Source organism: Crotalus tigris, unplaced genomic scaffold, assembly GCF_016545835.1.
Source record: "Crotalus tigris isolate CLP2741 ecotype Arizona unplaced genomic scaffold, ASM1654583v1 scf7180000018825.4774228, whole genome shotgun sequence".
Lineage (NCBI taxonomy): Eukaryota > Metazoa > Chordata > Lepidosauria > Squamata > Viperidae > Crotalus > Crotalus tigris.
In genome coordinates, this window is record NW_024097215.1 from 4,067,859 (window position 1) to 4,073,858 (window position 6,000).

A 6,000-nucleotide genomic window follows, 5' to 3' on the forward strand; every position below is an offset into this window, starting at 1 on the left:
TCAGACACCTCTAGATAGTCCACAGGAAGAAGATCCTACTACTCCTATTCTGTTGTTCTCCAACAACTAGTAGTCAGTGACATAACCTATAAACCTAGGGGTTGTATAACAAGGCTGGGGAGTCTGTGACATTCCAGATGTTAGTAAAATACAACTTCAGCATCTTTCACCACTAGCTATGAAATCTGGGTTTGTTGGAGGTTGGGTTTCAATATCTGCCGAGCCAGTGGTTCTACATCCTGTTCTATGACATCATGAATAAATAATATTGTACCTTCAAGTCACTCTTGATCCCTGGTGACTATCTGGACAACCTCTGCAGTTTTCTTGGTGACATTTTGAGAAATAGCTTCCCATTTGCTTCTTCCTGGGGCTGAGAGAGTGAGCGGCTATCTCAAAGTCACCTAGCAGGCTTAGGATTTAAGGTAGGGAGAACTAAAATTCATGATCTTTAGCCTGGTGCTCATCAACTATGACCATAAAGAGCTTCTATTCTCAGCATATATTTCATTCTGAATTCAGGTGGTTGGATATCTGCATGATGGGGTCTAGGAGACAGGAGTGAACAGAAATCAGACTGGGAACCTTTTTACATTCCAGCATTTAAACTCTAAGATCCAGTGGTGGGATTCAGCCGGTTTGCACCACTTTAGCAGAACCGATAGCTAATTTTTTGTTGCCCAGGCCCAGAATGGACTTCCGGAAGTGGCATCCACACAGAGAACCTGTTGTTCACATATTTGAATCCCACCCACTGCTAAGATCTCTAGCTAAGTGAGGGTTAAGGTTCCATGTCCACACTGTGTCTTAGGGGATGCAGTATTTCCTAAATAAACAAAATAAAAAAAAAAAACGAAAACAAAACCTAGTGTCGTTGCGATGTTGATCCATTAGGAACTCTGCAGCCCTGACATTTCAGAAAACCAAGGCATCCTCTTCCGTGATATTTAGAGCCACTAAAGAATACTAGCCGTTTTATTTAATACACTGTTTTATTGCTCCCAGGGAGCATTTAATAATCCCAGGGAGTATTTTCAGCTTCATTACAACTTCATTACAACTCAATAATGTATGAATCCATCCATTGTATTAGCTGCCCTTTTAACAAATGAATCTTTGGTTCAGGTACACAGCATATGACTTGTGCCCACAAATGCCTTTGATCAGTGCCTGGAATCACCAGTAAAAAGAGGAACATTAGTTATCTAGAATGCTAGAGACACCAATTTGAGCAGACCAACCAACTTACTTTGGTCTTAATTTAGTATTTGCAAAGCAAACCAGCTCCTTCCAAGCCCAAAGCAACTACTTAGTTGTACTCCCCATATCATATGATTAGACATGTCAAACTTGCAATGTTATGTGACATTCCAGCATTTAAACTCTAAGATCCAGTGGTGGGATTCAGCCGGTTTGCACCACTTTGGCAGAACTGATAGCTAATTTTTTGTTGCCCAGGCCCAGAATGGACTTCCGGAAGTGGCATCCACACAGAGAACCGGTTGTTCACATATTTGAATCCCACCCACTGCTAAGATCTCTAGCTAAGTGAGGGTTAAGGTTCCATGTCCACACTGTGTCTTAGGGGATGCAGTATTTCCTAAAAAAACAAAATAAAACAAAAAACAAAAACAAAACCTAGTATCATTGCTATGTTGATCCATTAGGAACTCTGCAGCCCTGACATTTCAGAAAACCAAGGCATCCTCTTCCGTGATATTTAGAGCCACTAAAGAATACTAGCCGTTTTATTTAATACGTTGTTTTATTGCTCCCAGGGAGCATTTAATAATCCCAGGGAGTATTTTCAGCTTTTGGAGCCAGAATAATTTGGTCAGCCTGCATGCATGGTGGATGGCCAACTAACAGCCCTGTTTTTCATCTGTTTCACTCAGCCGAGCAGATTGTACCCATCCTCAACTCACCAATTAATTTCAGAGGCCTTGGAGAGATCTCTTGAAGGGTGCCATCTCTCACTTCACCCAATGCCGCAGCTAAACGTTTTTTAAAAACGGATGAAGCCTGACCGTGGTTCTCCTTCTTGCTTGCTTACTGACTGAGTCAAGAGCCAATAGCACCAAAAATGCGCGTTCCCCCTCCTCCTTTTTCCATCGGTCTCAGACATTCTGCTGCTCTGCCCTTCCTTATTCCAGCCCTGTGACTGGGCCTCCGTTTCTTTTTTAATATTCAAGTTATTTCATACTGCAAGCAAACCTGGGCATTTATTTTTCTAAGGCAATGTCAAGAGCTGTTTTCCTTGGCACGTGGCAGGACGCTGTGCTGTTGCCAGGGTGCACATGCCAAAATGAATGTTTGGTTCTTCAGAAATGGCTTGAAGCATTGTTCTGGCTAAAGGTATGGAAACAGTCCCTTCATATCCATACAAAAATATGAGGAATGTTTTTTTCCTCAGTAGGGGAGCCCAGCTGTAGGTACATATTGCTAAATGCAAGCTAGAAAGTCTGTTATGATGACCTAGATTGGCCCCTTCTGAAATGAAATCAGTACTCAAGGCAAATTCTACCTGTTTCTGATTGACTCTCATTACATTTCCTGGTTTTCCCAAGATCATCCTCCATTTTTTTATCGTGTCCCTTGGCCGATCTACGGTGGTCTCAATTTCTGCCTGAGGAACAGAAACCTAACAAATAGCAGGACTTTTTCCAGCATGGAAACACAATGATGGGTGAAGCATCACTTCCTGTATCTCTGTCTTTCATGAAGCTATTAAAGATGTAGAGTTTTTCTCTGTGGGTGGGAGAAAGGCAGGAAACGGTAACAATATAATTACAATGGACTGAACATCCTGGTAACCACATTATGAGGGGAACTGATTGTATGAATAACAAATGGAACAATCATTCAATAGGTTTGGGTGGTTGGAAGCCAAAGAAAATCTAGAATCAAGATCACGTGAAGTGTTAGTAGCCCTTTATAAGACCTTGGTAAGGCCACACATGGAATACTGCAGTCAGTTTTGGTTATGACAATGTAAAAAATATGTTGAGATTCTTGGAAGAGTGCAGAGAAGAGCAGCAAAGATGATTAGGAGACTGGAGGCTAAAACATATGAAGAACGGTTGCAGGAATTGGGTATGTCTAGTCTAGTAAAAAGAAGGACTAGGGGTGACATGATGGGAGTGTTCCAATATTTGAGGGGCTGCCCCAGAGAAGAGGGAGTCAACTTATTTTCCAGAGCACCAGAAGGCAAGACAAGAAGCAATGCATGGAAACTAATCAAGGAGAGAAACAATCTAGAACTAAGGAGCAATTTCTTGACTGTTAGAACAATTATTCAGTGGAGTGACTTGCCTTGAGAAGTTGTGAGTGCTCCATTACTGGAGGTTTTTAAGATGGGATTGGACAGCCATCTTTCTGAAATGTGATAGGGTTTCCTGCTTGAGCAGGGGGTTGGACTTGAAAATGTCTAAGATCCCTTCCAACTCTCTTATTTTGTTAAAAAAAAAAAACCAAGAAGTCCTCCAGAGGGGATGAATGATTGTCTCCTATCCATGTTTATGAGCTTCCTGAATTCATGAGGTGGCCGCTTGAGACACAGACTATTGGATAAATGGCCTATTGGCAAGATCTACAAGGACTCTGGATATTCTTAGGTTGCTCAACCACCACCCCAGGCAGCTTGGCCGATGGCAAGAAGATCACAGGCATTACAACTCAATAATGTATGAATCCATCCGTTGTATTAGCTGTCCTTTTAACAAATGGATCTTTGGTTCAGATACACAGCATATGACTTGTGCCCACAAATGCCTTTGATCAGTGCCTCGAATCACCAGTAAAAAGAGGAACATTAATTATCTGGAATGTTAGACACACCAATTTGAGCAGACCAACCAACTTACTTTGCTCTTAATTTAGTATTTGCAAAGCAAACCAGCTCCTTCCAAGCCCAAAGCAACTACTTAGTTGTACTCCCCGTATCATATGATTAGACATGTCAAACTTGCAATGTCATGTGATGTCGCGCAACGTATCAGGATGGTTTTGCCATTGCCGGCAATGGGGTAGGCACAGCTTCCGGATGACACATCCAGCCCACGGGCCGGCAGCTTGACACTCCTGGATTAGATTGTCCATTCTGGGGTTGCCTTCTTTCTGCATTGCTTCCAAACTCAATTCAACTCTACTTGTTTGGATTGCTCTAGACCAGGGGTTTCAAACTGCCGGCCCACGGGCTGGTTGCATCACGTGGAGACCACTCCCACCCCAGCTCCAGCAATGCAAAAAAAGTCGCGATACATCACGTGACGTGGTGAGTTTGACACCTGTGCTCTAGATCCACATGCAGTAAAAGTTTGGATAACATGCCTCTGTAGCATATTTATGTCTTTGGAATCACACACAGCCCACACTAACCCTACCTCCTATTTTTAATTACATGACTTAACAAAGTTAATATTGCCCTCTATCTTCTGGAAAACACCAAACTCTCTTTGCAAAACCCTGTGAGTCAGTCTCTGGGACAATTTCATCACTGCTTGTATCACACCTGTTGGGGAATAAATTACACCCCTCAATACTCCTTTATCTCCAAATTTATTCTAATTCATCCAGGGAAGGGAAATTGGGCAGGGTGGGGAGATGGAAAAAACATTTGCCTTTTATTAGGATAATTAATCCAGGCAAATTACCTGGGCTGTTTTTAATTAGTGCAATACCCTAGCGGGTTTACACCTGCCAATTTTAGGTTGCAGATGTCTCCTTGAGGGCTTGGATTCGCTGAGGAGTAGTTTTTTCGAATCCAACAGGCAGCAGGCAAAACTCTGCTCTGTTTGGCATGTGCCTCTTCATTTATGTTACTGGAGAGTCTCTTGAGGACTCCCTAGTCAATTTCCAGACCCTTCTCAAAGAATAATTGTGAAGATGCTTAGAATACAATAACAGCCCTGATTAAATGTCCATTTCTGAGGTCTCCTAAAAGAGTCCCAGCATAGTTTTCCATCTCCTTTTGCCCCCTCCAAAAAGACCTGATTAAGATTCTGATATTCTTAGAAATATATTCCCTCCTCCAGTGAATATAAATGCCACTTGGGTTCAAATTTCTCCTTGCAGACAGCACATGCAATTCATATTTTCCTACCGAGTTGGTCGTTGACAAGCTGCTCACTTCACAAGGAAAGCGGGAAAGCGGCAAGGAAAAAGATGCCAAAATTAGGTGGCCAAATGGGCTTACTGAGTAAAGATCATTGGAGAAAAATGCTAAGGATGGAGACCCCGGGAGAGGATTTGCCTTCCCCGGCTCCGCCACGCAAGAGCGCAAGGGATCACTTACCTCCGGCTCAATCGGTAAATTGCTCTCCACTCTTGGAGCTTCCCCTGTTCAAATCACGCCTCTACGGCACCAGACACTTCTTAACATTTCCTCCAAAGCAAAAAACCCACCCACCCCATCCCAGTGTGGCTTCTTGCCCAGTTCCTTTCCACATGGAGCCAAAAAAACCTCACTCAAGGAGAAAACAAAATTACTGGAGAATGATGCGAAACGGAGAGATGGCTCTCATCTTGGGGTTTTAGGCTCTATACCATCCAGGAATGCAACAGAGGGGACCATATAATGGTGTGTGTGTGTGTGTGTGTGTGTGTGTGTGTGTGTGTGTGTGTGTGTGTGTAAGAGGTTGAGGAGAGAGAGAGAGAGAGAGAGACAGAGAGCACTCTAAAATTGGCAACACATGGCTGTTTCTTATCCTATAGCCTAGTAAATAGGTCTTTCATGCAGGGCCAGTTGCCATGGCAACAAACATGCAGGAAATATTCCAGATAACTAGAATAGTGGCAAAAACATGTGTTTTGGATAAAACATCCTTCCCCCCTCTCTTCTCCCATGCTTTATTCATTTGGGCTGCTCAACACAAGCTTGTCTTTCAGGGTAGACACCTTCGTTGTGTCTGAAAAGGGTCAGAGGCCAACTCTTGCTGCAACCCAGAAGATGAGACCCATTTTTTTTCCCTCCAGGGGAAAAAAAGAAACATGAGAGAGAAA

At 43.0% G+C, this 6,000-nt stretch overlaps 1 protein-coding gene across 1 annotated transcript in view; it reads right to left on the reverse strand.

Moving 5' to 3' along the window:
* CDON (cell adhesion associated, oncogene regulated) overlaps positions 1-5,368 on the reverse strand; it is a 76,410-nt gene extending 71,042 nt beyond the window's left edge. The window contains exon 1 of the mRNA XM_039356452.1: positions 5,294-5,368. The gene's annotated coding sequence lies outside the window, so the exon portion shown is untranslated. The remainder of the gene's footprint in view (positions 1-5,293) is intronic.
* Between the last annotated feature and the right edge of the window lie 632 nt (positions 5,369-6,000).